Source organism: Engystomops pustulosus, chromosome 4 (assembly GCF_040894005.1).
Source record: "Engystomops pustulosus chromosome 4, aEngPut4.maternal, whole genome shotgun sequence".
Lineage (NCBI taxonomy): Eukaryota > Metazoa > Chordata > Amphibia > Anura > Leptodactylidae > Engystomops > Engystomops pustulosus.
This window is the reverse complement of record NC_092414.1, coordinates 126,737,148-126,763,108: the sequence shown is the minus strand read 5'-3', so window position 1 is coordinate 126,763,108 and position 25,961 is coordinate 126,737,148. Positions and strand designations below refer to the sequence as shown.

The window sequence follows — 25,961 nt, the reverse complement described above, 5'->3', positions numbered from 1 at the left end:
ATTGTTCTAAAGAGAAATATCAATGTTTTGTAGCTTTTAAAAGATTTTGGCTGAGCTATGAAATGTTTCTCAGCCTGTCTTTCAACACTGTAAATGCTTTTCTTCTCTGTAGACTCCATATAAGATCTTTGTTAAATGATTTTTCCACTGTCTTTTGAGGCTGTCAGGGTGGATTTTTTTATCTGTATAAAAAAGGTATAGCTAATGGATATGATCAGATATGTGTCATTCCTATAATTTAGAGGTGTGGATGATCAGTAGATTTTTACTGTTACTGGATGGAAAATCTCTGCCCCTTTAAAGCTTGGAATAAAATAATTTTTTCTGATATGTATCACGGTACACTGATAATCTGCCAGAGAGATACATATGATCAGCAAATGACTGCAGAAAATGTATTGCAGGTGAAACTCTGCCATTTTATGTTCATTCTGGAATGGTAAAAATGTTAAATCATGTTAAAAAAGTTAGAAAATTACATCACAGGGATCCAGAAGAGGATAAGGCTGGAGAGGATGAAGAGGCCCAACTGTGTGCAGTATAGTTTAATTAACTGGATGTTAATTGGCAAAGTTTACAAGATGATTTTCCTTTCTTTTATACAAAATAAATGTAATATGGGTGGTGGGGATTTGTCAAATATTATTATATTAATACCAGTCTTAATTCTCTCCATTGTAGTCCATTCTGGATATACTAAGAAGCTTTGGCCTTAGTATATCCAGTGTCCAATATTCTGCCAGAATTAAGTCTACAGTAAATAGTAAGACATTCACGTCCCTGACAGGCCCTGCTTTTCCTGCTCTCCGCCCCGTCACACCCAAAATGACGTGAGGGGTGGAAAACTGATGTAATGGGGCTTTTACTTTTCTTGTCCACCAGAAATCCCCCAAGGTGTTCTTTTATGAGAAATCCTGCAGAAGAGTCACAACCAAAGTACTGATAATAAACTGTGTAGCTATAATATACCACATTGTACACCAAAATGAGCAATAAATAATAGATGACCTTAATTAAAGTAATTTGATTTCAAAGAGGTACTTTATTATTGTTAATATTGAGTAAGGGTAAGGCTATGCCAGATCTGCGCTGGACAGAGCCTTCCTTACAAAAAGGAAGCAATGATGTAAAAGGGCTTTATCAACAAGTAAAATAAAAAACCTTCACAGAAACCCAACAAATCCCATTATAGTCAATGAGGTCTTTTGGGCTCCATTGGTGTCTGATACTACACTGCATGGGGACTTCCATTTTTTAATTGAGCTGAACCTATAATGGAGCACAACATCAGAAGCCCAGTGCTGATGTGAGCCTTAGGACCTTATTAAGAAATTAAAATGAGTGAAAACATTATACTTTTACAGCCCTCTGCTATAATGATGTCATCCAAATGCTGGTCCTCTGTCAGGGCCATTAGAAAGAGAGTGCAAGACCCTTCCCTTATAAATTCATATATACCAGGGTACCTGGACAAAAATTTCCATTTTAATTCTGAATAAGCTTGGACTTTGATACTGATGATCCATTGGATAGGTCATCTATGTTGAATATCTCTATCATCATTATTATCAGTAAAATGGAACTATAATGCAATAAAACTTGCATTATTGAATTGATAGACATCCTATACAGTAGTTTCTTAATTCATGCAGTAACAACAGAGCAGCTTGTTTTTGATTTGTTTTGTTTTTGTTTTTTTGATACCTGGAGAATAGGTAGAGCTAGAAATATTTTTCTAAGATGTATTTAAACAGTTTTGCTTATGGCAAGCTCTCCAGAGACTTGACTAGTGGATACCTTCCTTAGAATAAGGAGGCACCCTAATCTTCATTTCTAATGGAACACTGGAGACTTGATCAAATTTTCTGCATGTTGTATTTGTAGAATGTTTAATCTGCACGCGCCAGTGTCCCATTAAGTGATGAAACAGCATTTTCTGCAGTAGCAGACATTAAAAAAATCTCTGACAGGTTATTTTTAAAAGAAACTAGAGAGGAAAAGGAAGTAAAAAGCATTGAATAATTAAACACTTCACCAAAATACATAAACTAGAGATAATCTCATTTTCTTCACAGGCAATACAGCCTGCACGGCTGATTATACAGAAGCACAATTTACTGTAGGATGGTTATTTCCAGACCCAGACTGTGTTGTTGAACTCAGAGGCAGTGAATGGCATTAGCAGTAATTTCTTAATCTGTCAGGGAATTAACGTGCCATTGCCAATAGATGCAAAGTGATATGCAGTCACTTGTAATTGTCCTTCAGTTGCTATGCATCAATTGTGTGTGGGAAATGCTGCATTGGGAATGGCAAACCGACTTTGAAAGCCTGTTATGGTCACTGTCAGTCATTCGGATGAAATCTTCCTCCCCATTGCCATTTTATTCTTCCACAAAGTGTTGATTAAAATATATCACAGCTATTTTGCTCTTTCAGGCTGAGATAATGTGTGAATCCCAAAGGAAAATTCACACCTCTGTGTAGTTGAAAGAGAAAAGCAGGTGTTTTTTCATGTACAAATTTGCTTTTTTTAACCTTGTGCCCTGAAGGCTTCAACACGGTTCGTACCTGGCTCCTGCTCCAAACACCATTTCATGTATTGCTGCATCAAATATATTGTGGCATTCGGTCAGCAGGAAGTGAGAAATCTCTGTAACACTCATAGGAAAGTATTAATTGTATGTGATGGAAATTAATATCTCATATGTCAGATTATCACCATGGTGATATTTACATGATGTTATATGTACTTCTTTGAAGATAAAGCCACAAATGAAAGAAGAGACCCAGTGGGAGGTAGGAGTGGAGAACCCAGCAATCATCCTTTATCACTTATCTTGTGGATAGGTAATAAATGTTTTTTCAGGGTCAGCTAAAATGCCTCTATTTTACAGTAATGTTTTATTGTAGTATAGATATATGTTGTATTTAGGAATGTACCCTAGAAACCTTTGGGTGCGGAAATTTGGGTTGTCACTGGAGCTTCCCTTAACAGCCCCCTAAACAGGAAGATTCAGGAGGTCACATAGAAGGAGTTCCAATGATAACCGGACCCTGTCCATACCACCTCTCTCTTCCTGCAGTCTTAGGTAGACCAGGATGCTCCACATTAAAATAAGGCTAAACATGGCAAGTCCTGAGACTGCAGGAGGATCCCTGTCTGCCATGGTGCAACAGCCCGAGTGCCCACTGAGAGGGCTCTGTGTGCCACCTCTGGCACCCGTGCCATAGGTTCGCCACCACTGGCCTATGGGTTTTGCTGTTCAAATACAGGTTTACATTTCTCTCACATAAAAAATTTGCCCAGTGTATACAGAAACAAAATAGTTTATAGTATTTTAAACAACTATGAAGTACTAAAACAACAGATGTGCTTTATTTTCTACATGGCTACAGAAAACATGAGAGAACTGTTATCAGACTCTCTACCAAACAGTCAGTTCCTTAAATACGAACATTTCCTGTGCCATCTAATGTAACAGTAGTGGGAAGTTCATTGCGTCCACACTGAGTAATTTATGGGAACTGTAGGAGAAATGAAACAAGGTAAAACCCCAACAATTCTCCTGCTTGTCGCCTTAGCCTCTTCCTTCATGAGTATCATTTAGAACATATTGCTTGTTAGAAATCTATTGTACTTGGTGAAAATGATGCTTTTCAGATTTCTTGTTACATGCATGAATCCCTTAATTGATTCTTTGTGTTGTGAATGCTGTATGAGCGGCGCTATATAATGAAAGGGTCTGATGACAATGTTCTGGGAGATGGCCTCTCAGCAGCAGTGCCCAGCTGTCCTTGAATACCGCAGTTGAATCAATGATTCATTCATCTCTTTAAAATTACTACTTCTCATATATTAATCTGTTTCCTAATAATTATTATAAGGGGGTTCCTTTATAATGGTGCTGCATTGTGTTAAAACATATATTGTAAATACCTGACCGAAATATGATGTCAGGTCCTGATTGGTTGTTGTTAAAAACAGGATATCATTTCTGAGGGCCAGTGAGGTCAGTTTTTTAAGTTATTTTAGTTCTTTGCCAATTTTGTTTATGTATTTGTTTAGCAATAGACCTGCAGTAAAGGCAATTACACATTTTATTTAGGTTCCTCCTAAAAAATTTTAGGAGCAGCTTAAGGTTACTTTTTGTGGCTATTTTTATGATATACATAAAATAAATTAATCTGTGCACAATCGGTGAGGTGAAAGGAGCCACCTAATATAATATAATGCCCCCCCCCCCAAGAATAATTCTCCCATACTACATAATCCCCCCCCCACTGAATAGTTCTCCACCACAAAATAAATCTTACCAATAAGTGATATCCCCCACAGCCCCCAGTATATAATGCTCCCCACTAAATAATTCTCTCACACTAAATATATGTCACAAGTGATGCCCCATTAGACCACAGTAACTAATGTCCACACAGACCCCAGTAAGTAATGTCCCCACAACCCCCAAATATATATTGTCCCCCACAGGCGAGTATATAATGTCTCAACAACTCCCCAAGCAATTAATGTCCCCACCCCCCCCAACCCCTCACATAATGTATGTTCTCCAAAGCCCTCACACTAATTGATGTACCTCACAGCCCCCCCCCCCCCAGCATTGGATGTAGTCCACACCCACCAAGTAATTAATGTTCCACTTCCTTCCCCATCAGTTGATTCTCCAACACCCCCAATCAATTGGTGTCCCCCCTTGCAACAGCGGGACAGTGACCAAAAGATCTGGAGCACGGTACTCTGATCTTTTAGCCTAAGTATGTACAAAGTACTTTTGACAAAAAGCTTTCCTTAGATGAGGAAGGTAGCCTTTTCACCAAAAAATTACTACTACTACTATAAACTAAAGATGCCAAAAAACATTGCTTATAAGTTCTAGATTTTTTTCTTGCCCTATGGTGGTACCTGTCCATCACCAAGTAGGACCACTGGACCACTGGACTTCTAAGCAGGTTTAAAAATGTTTAAATAACAAATAATACTAAATCTTTCCTGCAAAACAGTATAAAAGATCTTCATCAAATGTAGATTCAGACCCTGTCAGATGTCACTGTCAATCCTCCAAGGCTTTTGTCACAAAATATAATTATCGCTCAGAATGTTATTATTCCAGATATATGAGTTTTTTCCTTTTAAAGCTAATAATTAACCTGGGATATAACTATTTAATTTATGTTTATATTCATGTTTTTTTCAGAATGCAAGTTGCTTCATTTACATTATGTATAATAAAATGAGCTACATGAATAGATTTAATCAAAGTGCATACTGTTCTTTACCTAGACACCAATTAAATTGTGTGCTGAAATGCCAGTGCAGTATATTGTGCCACAATAGGTAGTTAACTGACATTAACAATTTTAATTGGTACTAAACTCATGAAAAGTAAGCGTAATTGCCTTTAATACATGTTGATAGATTATATTCCTTATTGTGCTCAGTTATTTTTCATTTGAAGTTTAACTCTCGCAAGACCATTTGCATCCTGTGCTCTTATCAGTTATCTGCATGTGTATATAAAATAGATATCATGTTCTATGGCATAAATATATACTGTACAAGAACGCATATTAATGAAAGTGTAACATTATTAATAATAAACTGATAATGAACTGTAATGAAACTATTTGAAACAAGCGAATGACAGATTACTGAAAAGGTTATGAGCACGATAAACCAGGACACCTATTAGATAGATCCAGGACTGTGGTACTCTTTTTATATCTGTTATCCATGGCCTCATTTCTTCTAAAATCAACTTTGAAAATTATACTAATAAGTCTGCATGGCTCCTAGGAGCTTTTACCAGAGCCCCTCTGTGCTGTAGAATCAGAGGCTATTACACTGTCTTCCCATTCCCTCTGCACTGCACTGCCAGTACTTCTTCCCTCCCTCTCACAGCAGCAGAGGAGGTTTAAGCACAGTGCGAGTGGCAAGTGTCTCTGTACACCCTAACAGCCTATGAAGATGCAGTATGGAGGAGCATCCCAGAGCCCTTTTGGCTCATTAGAATAATTTTAAAAGTTGATCTTAGAAGTAAGGAGTCAATAGATAACAATTACGAGAACATCACCACAGTGGTTCTGACTGGATCCATAAGTAAGTGTTGGTTTATCAAGTGATGGTAGATTTCCTTTAAGGTTCCCCATTCATCATCCACATAGGCTTCTCCTGGTGATAACAGTTGAGTAACAGGGAGAAACCAGATCTGTGGCAGTTTTATTATTGAAGTTTGTCCGCTCTAACCCTTGAGATCAAATTTAACAAACAGATGTAACCTGCACAGATTTTGACCTGTGAGTGTCTGATAGACTCCCAGCTGTCATAGTAACAGATTGGTTAACATCCACAATCAGTGCCATTGGTGGGTGTTAGCAGTGGGTGTTTGATGCATAATGCCGTAACCACCCCCTAAGCATAAAGAGGGCTCAGACTGTGAGCCCTCTATATACATCCTTTACAACATTGTTATGTACTATTCCATCACATCTTGTAAATGGGTTAAAGGGACCTGTAGATTCTATAGATTTTTCATTTTTTGTTCATTCTTTAAGATTCACATTATTAAATGTACAGAGCATTATTTCTTATAGACTTATGTGTTACTAAACAAAATCCATACTCGTGTATAGATTTAATGTTTTTTTTGGATACTGCTATCCCTGATACTGTAGGGTATTTCACAATTTTCTATTTAAATGTTGTGAAAGAGATTTGGCAGTGAGTATAAGCACAAAATCATGGCACATTGAATCAGGTTTGTTTCCATCTGTTGTATCCACTGATCATTTTCTTTGAAGTTTTAACTGAATGCATCTGTCATCAGCATAATCTTCAAGAGACTTTCCAAAAATCTTGTAGGTCTGTATGTTGTAATACATACAGGAGAAAATTAGTGGTTTACTACTTTAGAGGTGACTGCAGCAGGAGGCACAGCTTAAATCCAAGGTTATACTTAACAAAGGACACTTCAGACACCCGTTTACCTGCACAGCGAAAACCTTTGCGAACTGTCAACACCTGTGTCAGGCTCTCTTCAGATCCACACTGCGGCTCGCGGCCCCTCCAGAGCACCAATCAGTCAAAATCATAGTCTCTTTCTTAAAACAATTCTCAGGGCTTATGAAAAAGACATGATTATGTTGAACAGAGCTTTACTGAAAGTAAGTGGAAGCATTATACTTTTATGTGTCTTACAGACAGAAAACTGGTTTACTGGTTTACATTGTATGTTATATTCTAATTTACAATGCTCAATTTACAATCCCTCACCGTGCTATTTACAGTGTGGATTTTAGGTACACATCAGTATGCCATAGACATAAATAGAATACCATTGCAGTACCTAAAATCACCACTATAAATATAATGAAGAGCATCGCAGTGCAGTTAGCAGTACCGGAAAGTTGGCAGACATAGAGTACACATAGGCCAGCGCTATCAATTTACTCTAACTGGGTACACAAACATTAGTATAAGTATTGGCTTAGTACATTAGTGCACATGAGACTGTATTCAAGCTCAGTGAATTCCAGAAGAATTTAATTTGAAGTACAGAAAATGTGACTAAATATAATTGTTGTACATGTCATAATATAATTTTTGAGCCATTTTGTCGGGGGTTGGGATTCACATAACTTGCCAATAATTCAGGATGTGAAAAGTAAAGTGTAGCTTCTGGCATGTCTTGTTGTCTCTGAAAATGTCAAGTAAGCAATTCTTTTCAACAGCATTCAAATCAAAAAAAGATTTATGTCCTATCAAACTATCATTTGCTTAATAATAAAAATCTATCTTGAAAATCAGATGGTAATAGTGTGTAGTGTGCAGGTTATGTCTCGTTGGTCTTTGGATGAGATAATTTTGCACAGACCAGTGTAGAATTATGTATATAGCCTAGAAGCATGATTTATTTAGTGGTTATTTCTGTTTTTGGGTATAATCACAGATCTATCAGAAATACTCATGTCTTTATTATCACTCACTATAAAACCTAGACATATTGAATCAGAAGCAATTTAATCCTTAGGCTATTTCTGTGTATCTACAGAGAATAGCCAACACTGAGAGACAGTGGGAGTCTGTGATGGACTTACGAGCCTGTGTTCTATGTGCAGAAGCTTTGAAACTTATAAGACATTATTATATTACTTACTTTTGTCCATCGAGAACCTATGTGATAGAAAATAGTGATAGTCACCAGAAGCTTTGTCATTTTTATGCGCAATTGCTGTTCCCACTTTAGTGTATATGTTCACAATATTGTATAATTGATTGCTATCCATTTTAATACGTGTAAAACATTAATTTAAAAACAGACACAAGACAAGAAGTCATAAAAGTTTGTTAGAATTATTTAGTGCAGATGATAGGTGTGCAAAATAATATGGTAGAACAAGGTTTTCCATGGTTCAAGATCTATATGCACTATATCTGGCTATTTTTTGTCTTGAAAATGGCAATACAGAATATGTATTGACAAAACAATAGCAAGATATAGTTCATATAGACCTTAAACCCTAATTTAGAGCCCATATACCTCTTGCCTCTTTTAGTTCTACAGAAAAAAAAACTATTTTGACTTTCACTCTCTTGATGTAAATAAGAATTGAAAACCTTTTAGGTTCATAAACATGCAGGTTACTTTAGCAATATTGTAATTTCTCCTTTTTGAGTGAACATTTTTAATAAGAGATAAATAATATCTATATCTTAAATGTATCCTGTGGCACTAATAAGCCATATTCTACTGTGCTGCAGTCAGCACCCCTTTTTTTGAATAACCAGTACCAAGCCTTTTTCACCATTTTTTTTTAGTTTTCAAATGTTTTCCATAGGGTTCATCCTATGACCCAAGTCTTACATTTATCTGTCGTGTCCAGCACGGTGGGGAGCAATAGAAAGTGCATTGAGAGACAAGGAGAAGGCTACAGAGGATGCTTGATGTTGTGGGACGTGAATTGTGATCTTCAGTTTTATATTAATAATAATGATTCTTTATATAGCGCACACAGATTACGCACTGCTGCACAAAGCATGTCAAATTGGTCATATTGTACGTATCCATAATTTTAGAAGTCACATATTTGATTGATTTGTGGGTTTGCCGTGTTTAATGCAAAAACTCCCAATGTACATGCTATATGCGTCCTTGGGTTACATAAGCCTGAATGAATCAACAAAACCCTTAGTTATTCTAATAATAATAATCTTTATTGATATAGCGCCATCAAATTTCATAGTGCTTTACAAATCATAGGGGACATATACACATATAATATTACATTGAAGAGTAGAAACAGTCATATGGAACAATAGGAGTGAGGGCCCTGCTAGCAAGAGCTTACATTCTATGAGGATGAAGGAGGTGACACAACAGGAAAAGAGCTTGTATAATGGTTCAGCCATTCTTTATAAAGGAACAGAATAAAATAATTTAATAAATAAAAATACTGCTGCTTGGACCAGCCATCAGCCGCCATCTTATTTACAAGGTCCAAGGTGAAAGTGACTGCCTAGAAGCCTGGAACTTGGTGTATATCTGGTGTTTGCCAGATAACAGAAGGGAGGCATGCACAAGATTGATAAGTAAAGAGAGAGTTGACATTTCATTAGTTGGTGAATGGGATAGGCTTGCCCAAAAAGATGGGTTTTAAGAGAACATTTGAAACTTTGAAGGTTGGGTATTAGTCGGAGAGTTCAGGAAAGGGCCTCTCCAGGACTCGTGAGAAGTCCTGAAGTGTGTGAGGTTCAAATTAAGGTAGAGATTAATCTAATATCACTGGCAGATCGAAGAGCATGGATTTGGTGATAGACTTCTAGTTTTGTTAATATTCTCCACAAAGTGGTTAATAAATGATCTCATGGATCATGGTTTGTCTACACAATAGTATCCCCTAGAGATGCCAAATGCCAATGTAAAATATCCTTTAAATACATCAATTTGATCTATAGAAACAGTATGTGGACAAAGCCTTATTCTGTGATTAGCTCCTGAGATGTACAACTTGTGCTGTACGCCTCCAGATTTTTAAAGAAGGAGCAATGGTCCAAAAAGATATTCTTGAGTTGGGAAGAAATTTATAGATTGGAATATAAGGATCTATTTTGTTTTTCAACCCTATCACCTACAGATAACTTTGTGATAACATATTGAGATCATCATGAGACATACCAAATGATAAGCTCTGCAACATAAGATAGATGAGGAATTGCATTTTTATTGAATTATTTTCACCTTTGAACAGTCTGTGGACCCATGTATTCATTTCTTACCTGGAGCTAATTCCAATGCTTCAGTAGGACACAGATTGAAGACTTGCATATGAGGCGAAGATTTGGAGGCAGCAGCTGTCTGCATCTTTTCACAGAGTAAATTAAATCCAGTTGTCTTTAAAATCACACGATGCAATAAAAGAGCCATTCTGTGCCATCCTCAGATTATAAAAACTGTTGTTATGAAGAATGACAAGCTGATTAAAAGTAATTTCCTTTAGAGGAGGAGGCACAGAACGGGTGGAGCGGGAGAAGAGAATATAAGGCATTCTGGATGCTCCAGTTTTGGTGCTTCTATAATGACATTCTAACAGATGAACAAACAACCTCCAGGGGTGAGAGGTCTCAGTCAGGAACCACAAGTAGAAAGCCTAGTCTTCAGAACATGAGTAGCTGGCAAGCAAATATGTACTCAGCCTTATATGTATGCACTTTGTTCATATCACATGTGACCAAGATAGTTGGCTTCTTGTGTAGCACAAGAATATATGTTTCTTTGAAATGTGCCAGTGTACATCTCAGGAGTAAAGCACTATGTATCACTGTATAAATATTTAGAGCCATAAGCTAAACTCAGCACCAAATCTCCTACTGTACTAAAGATGGTTTACATACAGTATGCTCTTCTCTTTGACGTTAGTGCTATAGGTTTTTTAGGCTTATTAGCTTGACTTAGGATATGGTTACTATCAAAAGGCCTTAAAATATTTTGTCTTGAATAATTTTTTTCCTGCATTAACCTGATAAAGTTGGATTTTATAACTGTTAATAGAATTCTAAGAACAGTAACTATTGCAGATCTCTAACAATGTACATATAATAGTACAATATAATATATAATACAATAGTACTATGTACGAATTACATGTCGTTCTGTTCTCTCCAGGGGTTTTAGGCACCAGATGAAACTCTTCCCTAAAGGGGGACAGGGAAAGAAAATCAACTTGTTTATCTCGCAACACAGTCTTCCAGATTGCATATGAACGTTGAAAAAAAAAACACACATGGGGGGAGGGGGTTGATCTTTTCTGTCTTTTTTTTCTTAGTTTGAAAAAGTCTCACATGTTTGAACAGTTGTGATTTTGCACATTTTCTGTGACTTTTCCATATTTTTACCACAACTCGTCTCGTGGTGCACAGCTTTTGGAAGGATTCGCTTTATTTATCATATGTTTAGAATAAAATGAGTTTTTTAGGCCGAACCAACTTCAAGACTTTTTTGCACAAAAATGTGCGACTTATACTTTTGATTGTATTTGCTTTTTGCTTAATTTTTGTAGCTCTTTAATATGAAGATAATTAAACATGGTGTTAGTTATGTCATCCTTGGAATTAGTGCAGAGTCTCAAGATATGGGTTCTTCAGGTTGCACCCCAGTGATTATACAGTGATGTTATGTCATAGAAATATCCCATTTCTTTGTAAGAAATAAAAGTACCTTTTACCACACCCACCATCTTCAACTCTTTGCATCCATCAAGGTTTCATTCCACTAATATAGGAACAGAAAGAATGTTTTATGTAACCTGCAGTATATTTGATAACCTGCAGTAGCTTTGATACTCAATGAATAAATAAGGATACCTGTTGTCAGGTGGATGGTTCTAGGCTAGACCATATTACCCGTCCCCATCCACAGTACAGAGTCTAGTTAGCAGTTTAGGTGCCGAAAAAAAACTACATTGAATGCACCAGAATGGTTTGAGTAATAGAATAAAAATGTGCCAAAATCAGTAGAGTTAAACTGATTTAAAGATAGAAAGAGTTACTATAGGTTAAGATATTGAAATCAACTTTTGGGGTTGACATTAGAACACAAATCTTTTCCCTACTCCTCCTTATCACAAATAATGGTCCATTAGTTTAGATTCACAGTTTATTCTACTATTGATGGTTATGTTCAGTGTCTTCAGTTACAGTCTTGATCAGGAATACGCTTTGTAAGATAGCAAAACACTTCCTCTGTCACATTTTAACAACCTTTTTTGTACTGTTTACTTTTTCTTCCTGTTTCATGGCGCATCCTCTCCTGAGATGGCTGCTTGCATTTCTCTAATTCTTCTCTTGGGAAATAACATTGAAATAATGGTTTTACTTGATAATAACTAGATGTACATACTGTGAGTTAGTAAACTACATAAAGAAACAAATTACTAAACAGCTGCATAGTATCTATTACATAAAGAAATTTGTTCAACAGTTTTTGATCTGGATTTATCATGTTTTTTCTTTGAACGTGGGCAATTTATATTTTTTAGACATTGAATATCCATTTTAAATATCCAAGAACATATTCCCAAATGTATTTAGCAGGTTAGCACATGCATGGTCTCTCAAAATGTACACATACATGTAACTTTAAGTTACATATAATCATTTTCATATCATAGTTGCCAACTATATTGCACAAACTCTGTGTAGCGCTGCGTAATTTGTGTGCACAATAATATAGTCCCAGACTGCAATGATCAGCTGTAAGGTGTCTCGATTGAATCTTTAGTGATAATCCTTGGTCCCAGTACAGCAAAAAATGTTCAAACTCCAATTGCCACTCCAATTGCAAAAAAATATTTTGTCTGGATCTACAATTATAAAATATACAGTTTCGACTTACATACAAATTCAACTTAAGAACAAACCCCCGGAACCTTTCTTGTACGTAATCCAGGGACTGCCTGTATAAATTATTATTATTATTATTACAAAAAAATATATAATTCAGGCATCCTGTACTGTATATAGCACATTGGAGGGGTGTAGCTATGGACTTAAAAGCTCCCAAAGGTATTTGCTTTGCACTCTCAACTCTATAAAAACGCATGCATAAAAGACTTACAAGCCCTGAAATAATTACAATTCCTAGCGACGCTCGAGGAATTGCAGTTATTTCCCCTCTTATGCCACCTCCACACCAAGTAGGTATGAAGGTATGGGCTATACTGCACATTAGCTCTAGCCTGCCTCATTCAGGCCCAAACAGATGCAACTCTATGCCTGGCACACCTAGCTTCATAATATTATAAATTAACCTCATTTATGTTACCTTTTTATTTCTTTATTCATATCTCTACTAAGGCATTTGTCAACCATGATTCATCTTGCCACAAAAACTCCCCATCCTCTGTTACTCTTACAATGTCCCTTACCAAGCAGTAGTTACCTCTTTTGTACCTACAGTGGTAGCAACCATAGAAGCCACTATGGGGCCCACAGTGTCAGGGGGCCCAGCCACACAACCTGCTGCACTAAAGAATGGAGGATATGCACCATTATATGAGTATATGTCATGCTGCACCTTGTGTAGCTGAGCTCAAAGCACAGATAGGAAATGAGGGTGGAGGGACAGCAGGATGCCAGGACTAGGGATCTTCTATCTCTACTTCCTCCATGTGGTCAGCAGCTACTGGGACCTGGGCTAAGAAGACTTCTTGGCAGTGAAGAAAACAAATATGTGTATGAGTGCATAAATGTATGAATGTGTATATGTGATGTATATATGCTGCATGTGTGTGGTGTATATACACTGTATGAATGTATCTACATGCTGTAAGGGTGTGTATGTATCATTTGTATAGTCGTTATATGTGTATATGCTGTTAGGTGTAAATGGTGTGCTATATGTCTGTATATGTTACTCTATGTCCCAGATTTACTAAAGCCCCACACCAGTTTTCTGTCAGCACATTCTTTTATGTGTAAACTGCTTGTAGACATGTATAAGAAGTGCCCGAGACACAAATGTGTTGCATATCACGGCTGCACTGTACCCGATGCGACACAAAATTCTCCACTGAAATGGGCGTCCCAGAGAACAGTCAGACTGTGTGCCACATTTATGATATAAAGTCTGACAGAATTGTGTTGCATGCCACATTGTCGGGGAAGTGCATAGGGCGCCAGATTCATAAAGAACGTGCACCACAATTCATAAATCCAGTGCACCCTGCAAACTTCACAGGCAAACAGCACATAGTGCTGACTGCTCTGTTTTTCATAAATGTGTGTAAATACTATATGTGCGCATAATAATAAAACTTTACTTACTGTATATGTTTCCATCATATTCTGCGGCACTGTACAGATCATGGGGTACATATACAAATGAAACAGAGACATTACAGAGAATTAACATAATCAGTTGAAACAAAAGGAATGAGGGCCCTGCTTGTGAAAGCTTACAGTCTATGAGGATGAAGGGTAGACCAAGGAGGTGTCTTGTACAATCGTCCAGCCATTCTTTGAGGCATAAAATAATTAAATAAATAGATAAATAATGCTGAAAGAACCAGCCACCAACAGCTATTGATATTTTAAAGCAACAGGGTGCATCAGTCTGCAGAGCATGTGGGTTAAGTATGTGTATATATTGTATATAAAAAGTGTATATACAGTATGTATACGTGCATAAATGCATATATGAGTGCATAAATGTGTGCATGAGTGTATAAATTCATGTATGTGTGTAAGAGTGTTTAAATGTGTGAGTACACAAATATGTATTTTTCCTAAAGGAGAAGGATGCCCCATGTAAAAGTCTGCTATGGGGCCCAGCCTATCCTATTTACGCCCCTGTACAGCACCATGTAAAACTGTTCCATGCAGTAACAATTTTCTTGTTACACTGTAATAGTGTTCTTCTTTGTGCTGCCATTGTGCCCCCACAAAAAAATGGTTGCTCTCTTACAGTAATAATATCCATTTTGTGCCCCTACAAAACAATAATGTGCCCACTTTGTGTCCCTCTAAATGTAACTTACCCACTATAGTAATTACCTTCCAATATGCCTATTAAATTAATTAAACTTTTTGCCTCACTTGTGTTTCCTCTATACTAATAAAAATACCTATTCAGAAGAACAAATAATATGCCATGCACTGTTATACTGCCTTAAGTATTCATTTCCTTTTTAGGGGTGCATAAAAGATTAATGATGTCTCATGCGCCAAACCTGTAAAGTCTAACAGATACATTTTAAAAGACCATTTAGAAAAATGTGACTGGCTAAACAATGCTGTTTAACAAAATACAGCAGGGAACAAAGAATATTAGATCCTCTAGCAAATGATAAAAATGTGCTTTTTCCTGTAAAGTTTTAGAATTAAAGATATGCCACATTCAATATGACAGGGGTTAAAAGGTATCTGCTCGAATGAGCTACAGGCTGGAGAAGATAACAGTAACCAAGAAGAAAAAAAATAATAAAGTTTAACAAAGGACATCCGTTGTGCAAGATGATTTCAAAACCACATCTCATTTCATTCAACCGGATCTGCTCATTTCATCATTTCTCACTGCTGGGCTATTTCGAGTCTTCCTGCAGTCCTGCACTTTGCAGAGAGCAATGCCATTTTTTTTAATTAGTAGACACAGTGGCTGTGGTTGGAAATCCAACTAATTGGGCCGAAACTGACAAATCGTATTAGAAAGGCTTGAAAGTGTTTCTATCTCTAAAAGAGGAACTTGTAGCGAGAGGAAGCCGTGTGTTATAGGGCAGAACCTCTTTCAAATTTAACACTGGTGACAGTTGGGAAGGTACGTTATGTTTTACTCGTTTATTTGTTTCTTACAAACGCTCGTTCTGCTTTTATAAGTCCGAGAACAGTCCTATTAATGTAACAAGTATATCATTTTTAATTGGTGGAACTACATTTAATTACCATATACTGTAGATGTGCTCTAATACACATTCACCATAGAGTTTATAATAGCACATACACGGAAAAGCAAAGTTGTGACTATGTGATCTTTTATGGCTTATTGATAGATTATACAGTGGGCACTTAGGGGTTAATTCAATAATGTGCAGACATGTACTAGAATTCTGGAGTGTTTTTTAGGACAGGCTTTAAAACATTTGTGCATTTGCAACTTTTTGGAGGATTTGTATGACTTTTTGTAGGGTAACTGCCCTACTTGTACCTTTTCTGTGATAGACTATGTTTATCAAGTGTTTATTTAACAAAAAGTCTCCTCAATCCTTACCTTGATACAACAGTCTTTTTTAATACTTGCGCAACATTCCTATTTTGCCTTACAGTCTTCACGATACATTTGACATTTTGGTAATTTAAAACAAATTCCATAGCAAAGCTGAAAAATTTGCTCTGAACTCACCATGAATAAGAAAAAAAATCATCCCATAGATTTGTATTTTATAGTTTGATAAAGAACCTCAGGTAAATGAGTTAAAAAAGACGTATTATATCTGAAAAATGTACAATATTACTATATTTATATGTAAAAGGGCAAAGCAATAACCCTTGTATATCGCCATATAGAGCTGGAGGCACCTGTTTAATTTTGGAATGTGTGCTGAAGCATGTCATGATTGTTCCTGAAATGTGTATGTGATTCCATTTAAATCAGATATATGGGAAGAAAGAAGTCTATGGGGTTATTTATCTTTATTTAGTCAGGAAATTTCTGTGTGTCTTTTCTTGTTTTTTTTCTGGGTTTTGGACTTGTTTGATTTACCTTAGAGGTTGATTTATCAGGCAGCTGAGTCTATGGGGTTTTTGCAACGTTTTATTAAAAAGTCACACAAAAGATTCAAACTCTTCGGCAACTTCTAAAGTTTTTCCTATGCCTGGTCGAGACTGAAGTTTATTTGTGGCTTTTTGACCATAATTTGTGTACCAAAAATTGTGACTTCTTCATATTTTTGCACATCTGGATTTTAAAGATATATCAGGCACAACACTGAAAATTCTTGTGCACCTATCTTTGCTGGGCGAGTGGAAAAGTTGCAAATTTAGGCGTATCAAATGTACTAAAAAAAATATAAATACGGCAAAATAATATGGCCATCTGCAGAAGGACTTAATAGCACATTATCAATTAGAATTGGTCAGTATTTTTTAATGGCATAAAGATGAGTGTGTTCCAATGTATTACTTCTAAAGACTACTTTTCCTTAAGGTGGAAGGAACGTCCCAACGTGCTGTTAGTTTAGTGTTTCTTTACCTTTCCTTTGACAATGAGATTATTTGCATACCTTTTACCCAGAGGAGCATTTCCTTGCCTGCAAAACTCTTTACATTTCTGTGACACTCTCCATAAGGAGAAATGGTACCTCCCAAGTTATGTATAAGGCCTAGTTCACACCCCCATTCCTGGTGTCTGTCGCAGAGATAGCTGCAGCATTATTTTTGTTGTTATAAATAACGGAAGTACAATGAAAGCTGAATGGGAGTCAGTAAGAACTTACCATTCATTCATTCAAGGTGTCCATCATTCCAGTGAATATCAGAATAGACTAGTGAACTCCACTAGTAGTGTGAACTTAGCCTACGTAATTCCTAGGTTAGTCAAATGTCTGTTAAAATTACAGATGGACCCCTATGGTTTTTTGTACAAAGGCACTGTGCAAGTAGTAAAATCAGTGATGGTCCTCAGTTTAATGCTTCCAGACTGTTTCAGCTCTAGTTTTCCTTTCAAACCCTGACCATAGGGTCCCCTCATAGCCCCCCCTTTTTGGAATTAGCTAAATGGTTGTGAGCTTTGCACAGAGAACCATATTCTAGGAAATGTGAGCACTTAGTATGTCTATTTTCATTAGCAAGAAAAGCTAATTAATCATGACAACCTGTGGAGAGCTTAAAAAAAAACTTCTGAGGAGCAAAATGGGGTTAAGTAAAGGTCTGAGTTGCATATCCTCTTTACAACTTATTTGAACTAGCACAACTTTCACATTTCTACTTAAGTTGAGAAAAGCAACAGGAAGTGTTGGCTTGAAAGAAGGAATGAATGAATTTAAAATCTGTGGAAGAACAGAATAGTTGCATTAAAATGCAAGCGGCATCAAATGACCTAACCTAAGTAGTTATGTGGCTGAGCGTTTGAAGAATTTGCCTTACAAAATCCCTAAGAATCCGGTGTCAGCACTCTTCAGTACCAGGGAACTATGTGACTTGGATGTCAAAGTCAAGCAGCAACATACTCCCTAAAGCCCTCTGAATTCTTTTAAGGAACATCTCTCAAGTCCTTAATATGGATGAGGCAACAGTTTGCAGCGTATATATGGTTCTTCGGTTTACCACTTACTGTAGTTAACTTTTTCTTGTGCTTTACTTTTTCGATGAAGGATAGGGGATTAATAATAGCAAGCAACAATGTATGAACCTGCATCTGGCTCCTTTTGCTATCTCATGTATGTCTCAAACATTGTAAACAGGCTGCTGTGAAATTGTAACATTGCTGGCCACACTTTAACAGCAAAAAGATGGTAATCTTGTTAAAAAGGAGAAGTCCACATCTTCCTTCCTCCTCAGAACCACTTGCAAGTTTCCCTATCTCCAGCTAGCCGGAGGGGTTTAGAGCAGCTGCTTATCTCAGCCCACTGCATGCCAGCATCAATCTAGGGACTTTGACAGGCACTGTCATGGGTAAAAAATACAAGCATAACCAGCTTAAGTCCAAAAAATGATTTATTAAACAGATAGATTTGTAATTTACAGGTGGAATTTCTGACAATATGAAGGGTTATGGCATTTGGTGATCTGCAACTGAAAGGGGTAAAGAGGGCTTTTATTTTTCTTCTCTTATATTTGTGACCTGCGGTGCATTTGCATATTTGCTGCAAAATTTGCAATTTCAGTGGCCTAGCAAAATTGGACGCGGAAGTATTTTTCAGTGCTGCGTCTGATATATCTTTTAAATCCAGATTTCGATGTATAAAAAAGTCACAATTTTAGTGCACATTACTCTAAAGGGGAGCAATTTTTACGACTTCAGTCCCAAGTGCAGGCAAAAGTTAAGAAGGGAGTTGTGACTTTTTTGAAATTGTAACAAAAAAAGACAAACACACATGCTTGATATATCACCCTCTAAATAAAAAGTCCAAAACCCAGAAAAAGACAAAAAAACACACGCACAAAAGTCCTGACTAAAGATAAATGATCCCCAAATAATTAGAAACAGCTATAAAGTTATACAAATCTACAGTTTATAACTGACTCCCATATGATACAGTCTAAACTTTGTTTTACAGTCTGACTCCTTGTTTTTACAACTTATAACTAGCTCCTTTTGTCTACAGACATAGGACCAGCCATGAGGCAAATTGACTCTTGCCTCATGGGGGCTGCATCAGGGGAGCAGTCACTGGAGAACCTGCTTAAAAATAACCTTATATACCCTGATACGAGAGCTATGTTTGAGGCCTCAAAACATAGAGCAGGTCCTACTTGTATTGCAAGCCATGCAGTATTCTATTATTGTCATCGACATGTGAACATGGCATGCCTGCCCATGGCACACAAGATGCAAGATGTACATGGGACCATTGCTTGTTAAGCTGCACACAACTTGGAACCCTCCACCTGACTAGTGATTTTGGACGTGTGCTAGCAGTATTTTCTACAGCAAGCACACATCCTTATTCACTTCTATGGCTTCATGCGCAAGGCTTTGGATTCCCAGGCCAAAAAAGGTCACCAAAAAAGGTCAGGTCCTTTTCCACAGGACCACTGTTCACGGTCTGTTAAACTGTGTGCAAACGCTGTGTGCAGTTACAACCTATAACTCATTCCTATAGAGTGAAGTCTTTTACCAGCTACTATAGCAGTGGTGGCGAACCCATGGCACTGGTGCCAGAGATGACACTCGGAGGCCTCTCTGTGGGCACATGGGCTGTCTCCCAGGCACAGAGTTTGCCAGACATGGCATCTTCCTGCAGTCTCAGGCAGTCCAAGTAGTGCCCTGCTATTTTAAAGTGACCCATCCTGTGCTGATTGGTCCTGTCCGAGGAGTGAAAAGATGTGGACAGGGTCGATTTGGAGCTCCAAAATTCTGCTAGCAATAAGTTTATTACTGCCTAAATTGTTGTGTTGGCACTTTGGGAAAAGCTAGTGTTTTTTGGGTCTCATTTTGGGCACTCGATCTCTAAAAGGTTCGCCATCACTGTCCTATAGTCTACTGTCTATAGCTGGCTATCAGTGATGTCTTCCATATATATTAGCTAAAAATAGTGACAAACCTCTCCTTTAGAACAGTGCAATCTGAGTGAACATTCCACAGGAAAAAAACAATAGCCCTTACTGTTAGGTTGTTAATAGCACATTTACTGTTAATATGTAGGCAACATGTATTCTGAAGACTGACAATGCGCAAATATTTCAAAATTTTATTTTTTTACAGTTTGTTGTATAACTAGGCTATACGTACTAGTCTTTCTTTTTTCTATTTGATTCATGAGTATGTAACTACGAGGCACTCTCTGTGTTTTTTTTTTAACTGTATTGTTGTTGTTGTATTGTTGTCTATAACATTTCCCAATAAAAGAAAAAAAATTATAATATTTTTAGTTTTATTTAAAATTGTAAATTAATGTTAATGTTCACATTAGGGAATCATTTGCATAAGAAACTGATTTTCCTCCCACTCTCCAAAAACATACTGGTAGGTTGATTAGATTGTGAACCCCATTGGGGACAGGGAACTCTGTACAGCGCTGCATGATCTGTAGGTGCTATATAAATAAAGGAATTATTATTTTATTTGGGGTGTACATCTTTCCTATTTTTTAATGTGGGTTTCATCACTCTAGAGATGTATGGTTAACCTGATTTTAACTAACAGCTATTCCTACCAACCCCCCTATCTGCAAGCATGCTTGGCTATGTCATACATGCATGTGGAAATAAAATTAATTGTTACCAGAAATGTGATTTATATCTGGTGACAGGTTCCAATAGTCTATGCTATGGTGATTTTTAAAATGCCTTCGTCAACATTCTGAATGATTTTAGTACTTCATATAAGTTTAATTAACATGGGAGTGGACAGCTGCAGCCTTTATCTCCTCATGCATTCTTCCTCCACACCATCCCCCTCCCTCCCCTGACAGATCAATGCACATGACAAGAAGTGGGGAGGGGTAAGGGAGCTGTATGGGCTGTATGAGCTGAGTGTGGAGGATAGAAGACATTGACACACACAGGCTGCAGTTAACCCCCCCCCCATGTTTAATGTGAATGAAACTTATATGAACAATGGAAATTATTTAGAATGCTGACAAAGGCATTTTTAGAATCAGCATAGTATAGGATGTCTGCTGCTAAAAATCACATTCCTAGTAACAGGTTCCCTTTAATTTAATTTCCACATGCATGTTTGATATAGCCAAACATGCTTGCAGATAGGGGGGTTGGTAGGAATAGCTGTTAGTTAACACCAGGTTACCCATACATCTATAGAGTGATGAAACCCTAGCAAGAGATGGTCAAGAGATTTTCAACATTTTTCTTGTTTCTCTATGGAGAAGAATAGCTACTAGTTAAAATTGCTCAGCAATTCTGCCAGATCAATTAAAAAAAATCACTAGCTATTTACTGGACTGGAGTGATTTTAAAAAGAGATTTGCACGCTACTCAATGCATTGCCATGGACAGCAATATAACAGTGTTTATTTTTTAGTAGTAAGAGATAAAAAGCCTGGGAATAGCACAAGCCTTTGTGGTCAATTAAATAAAATGTTAGACATTCTTTTAAAAGACCTTTTGGCAGCTGTCAAAGATAGCACAAGCCAAAATTACTGTATACAAAGCATTGAGATCTCTTGGTTCCCCAGCACTGGAAATGAATGGACCTTTAACTAACCAGGGAAAGTCTATCTGGGCAATAACAAATCAACACGCTACCAAGGGAGCAATGTGTACAGAGCTGCATTAGCTAATGTTCGCCTTCCACTCTCTTTTCACAGTCACAGAGAGGAAATAGAGTCAATTCTGCTTTACATACCCATGCAGCCTAAGTTTTCCCTTGTCTGGAATAATTGTGCTGAGTACAATCCTTCAGGGATCCAATCTAGTTTACTATTACACTTTTACTACTTCCCATACAGATATAATGATGCTCACTATCCTCGACAATTTGGATAATTGTTAAGAAAAAAAAAATCTCATCATTGCTGAGTCCTCCTTGAAAGGATTCGTTTCCTGGGGGAGAGATCTGGCTCCTATCTCTGCAATTTAGAGAGCGTTTAATAAACAAAGGGAGCAATCCATTGTTGAAATCTGCCATAAAAGGATGAAAAGGATCTTTTGTTTGATGAAAAAATCCTGTAAGAAAAGTAATAATAAACAAAACAATAGATTAATTTATTAACAGTCAGTCATTTTAATAGTAGAAGTTGTTTTGAAAATGGAAAGAAATATTGAAATGCACTGAGCATTAGGTTTTTATAACACTCTTGAAAGCTATACACAAGTCACATGTGTGTGCTACAAAACTATGTAAATATTACAGTACATAAATACCGTACATTCTTTGCTGCATAACATATACTTTTTACATAGTGGTTTCTAGTAGAAATATTTTACTGGTAAAAGTTCCCTATATAGCAGTATAGTTCCCTCAAATGGTTGTATACTTCCTCGACGCGATGTCACTCATGGTCAGCCATATAATGCGGACAATGGCGCACCAGTGTTTGATGTACACCCTGCCCCTCCCGCTTGGTGCAGCATTGCGTTATAAATCGCACTAGTTGTTTGTGCAGGCTATAGCTGGTTCACAGGCATGGGGCACAATGTCTCTCAGTGGCCCACTCTGGTACCAAACATGCCCCCTTCAGGCCCACTTTTACTTTGGAGGATGTGTAAGGAACACTGGTATAACCTCACTAATGTGTTCACTGCATGGAGTTGGATAATATATGCATCTACGGCAACAAAACAGTTCAATGTATAGCATTTTTATACTTTTTGTAGAATCTTTATCTTTTTGGTCATGGCAAATAAATATAATTCGAAAGCTTAGGCCTTATACTGGTGCTTTTTTATTTTTGAGTTTTTCTATCTTTCTTATCTTCCTGTTATTAAGAGAGAAAAATGTTGCACTTTTCTTACACCTTCAAGTATATGTACCTCATAAAGGGGTCTCGAGATTACCAACACACATGTCTGCACATGTTCATTTTCTGCAGTAGCGTATTACATGGATGGCCATTGATTTTAATAATACCTATGTTATGCAATTTACAGTCCATTTCCACACTAGCCATCCATGTACATATAGTTGTGATACTATGTGCACCAGTTTTCTGTCTGACTTTGCACATTCTTTTTAATGCAAACTGTTTGCACATATATTTAAGAAGTATTTATTAACTCCTTACACACCTGGAGGCTATTATAATTGAGAGTTGAGCTTTGTAACGAGATAAGTATCCAGTAATTTGTCTACAAGGTTTCGATTAAAAACATCTTACTAACTAAAGTTTTGGAAAGAATAAAAAAAATTGGTTTCAAAGGTTTAGGTACACTTTAAATGACCATTTACCATGTATTGTTTGGGACTCTCCTGTTCAGACTTACAATGACAAAGCTTGACAGCTTGGAACCAAAATGTCAAAGACGGAATTAGTTTAAAGTAAATTTCCTCTTGTAAATATCTTGAAACCAGGATATTTAAAAGTACATTCTCAGAGTTAAAAAACAAACCTGATCATTCCTATTGATTGCATCTGACTGTAAGGTAGAGCAGTGCTTTGATATCTTTTTACATATACCTCAGCTAAAGGCTGCTTGTTGTATGGAGTTACAAACCCCTTTATAACACAGATGTGGTAAAACATTGCTTTTGTAAATCCATTCATGTGAGACTTACAAGATGGTGATTATTTGAAAAGGAAAAAAATTGGATGCTTTGAAACTGGATGGTGAAAAAATTTTGTTTGATGTAAAAGGAATGTGAGCGGTGACAGTAAGATCAATGGCAGTATTTTCACTCAGTGAAGCATGAGAACCTGTGATAAGCGCAGTTAGTCAGAGGAATAGTGACGGACATTGCCCTTTTACGGCTGGCATTTGGTCTCCAATATTGATCTTAACTGTCACTGCCAACAAAGTATTTTGAAGCTACAACTGTGTTCAGACAATGCTATACTTGGTTTTTCACCAGTGGATCAATATGTGCTGACACGCAAAGAGTTAAAATTCTTGTCTTTTGCATTTGCATTATTGCATTTACTGCATTGCTGAAAGCCATTGTAATCCTGTACTGTCAATCACAAAGTAATCCATCATATTGTACTTCATCATTCTGCCTCTAGCCTGTGCTATGTGGAACAGGAATTCTAGTTTTATCTGTGTGTGTATTTATGCAAAAAGCTAAATCACTAATGTACAGGATATTTCTAAATGATTTTTAGATTAAGAATCAATATGATTAAGTCTATGATTCATAATCATTGGCATTTAGTTTTTGGGACTGATGGTTAAGGTTCCTTCTCATGGACGTGTCCAAACACTTAGTACTTTAGATCTTTTTTTCTGGATATATACTATGGCATACATTTTAGAAAGAAGGTAAGGAGCTGCCTAATTTATGACCTAGTATAAGCAATGGTTACCTGCTTCCAGCTCTATACACTGAGTATTTTTCCGTCTCCTGATGAGTACAGGTATCCATTCCAACCTCCACTAATCCGATATCGATAAGGGATATTATAATACTAAACTAAGAAAGTATATCAAATGCAACTTCAGCTGTATAGGCTTTTTCTAAGTTACACAAAACTGAATTTATGAAAGGCAAGTTAATACGAATGTATACATTTTATCTACGTGCTGTACACTTTACCAAGCTTAAAAACTTCATGTTAATATTATGTTGTGGATTTTTGCTATGAACTAGTGCCTACATACTCACTGGGCATGGATCGCCCAGAGACATCTGACCATATGTTTAGGTGGCTATAGACAAGCAATTGCTTGTAGAAGACAATGTGTATATAGTCTTGTCACCTCTCTACAGATCCCAGCAAGGAAGCCAGGTGCTGTTCTAGCAGAGGTCACATAAGTTTGGGTTATTTTTGTTCTTTGCCAGTGCTTAGGAAGTTTATTTTATAACTGGGCCAACCCTATTAATTATTCTAAGTATCCCAGTTCCTTAGTGGCAATTCAGCCTTGTTGAATACCTGAGTAATGTAGAGGCCATTTGGTGGAGGTTTGTTACCTGACCATGCTATTCAATAGTCATGTAGTCAATAGTAATCTGTCAGACTTGACCGATAAATGTGAAACTGCCACTGCTCTGAAAAGAAAGAAATGCCACTTGTCTGCAGGCACAACTTCAATCCCCTTGTATTATTAGGGTTTTCAAAACTACATTAAGGTGTCCTCTAACAAATTTCTGTGGTTTCATGTAAACATCGCTCAAGTATCAAAGATATCATGAATGTTCTATGGGCAATATATTTATCTACTATTGAAGTATATCTTGTACCTGACAGCAAATACCTTATATTATATTGCAATTCATGTGGGTTAGTTTTATTAGCTTTTCTAAAGACTATGTTGTATATGAATCACCTTACAGGGGAGACCATTTGCTAATGTTACTATGCACAATATAAGTTGCAGTCATCACCATCCTACTAGCATTAGAGTGCATTAGTGAACATTTAAATCGCACCAAGGCGGCATTACCTTTGGAATTAAAGTTTTAAACATTAAAAGTACTAACTGGTTCCGAATTCCCTAGATTTTGTCTACATATGCTACTGTCAGCAGTCTGGATTGTGGAGCATGGTTATTACTACAGGAAAGTGGGGAGCCGATCATATTTCCTTTATGTATGCAGATGAATAATAGATAGATAGACATGTAGATAGATCCTTTAATTTGGCATAGGACTTGAGGTATACATTTGTTAAGTATTCAGGTA

General features: G+C 36.9%; 1 protein-coding gene across 26 annotated transcripts in view; it reads left to right on the top strand.

Moving 5' to 3' along the window:
• Window positions 1–25,961, top strand: part of CELF2 (CUGBP Elav-like family member 2) — a 330,610-nt gene that overhangs the window by 75,441 nt on the left and 229,208 nt on the right. The window contains exon 1 of one of the 26 annotated variants that reach the window (XM_072147394.1): window positions 15,673–15,824. The exons of the other annotated variants lie outside the window; for them this stretch is intronic. The gene's annotated coding sequence lies outside the window, so the exon portion shown is untranslated. Of the gene's footprint in view, window positions 1–15,672; window positions 15,825–25,961 lie in introns of those variants that run through there. 26 annotated transcript variants of the gene reach the window in all.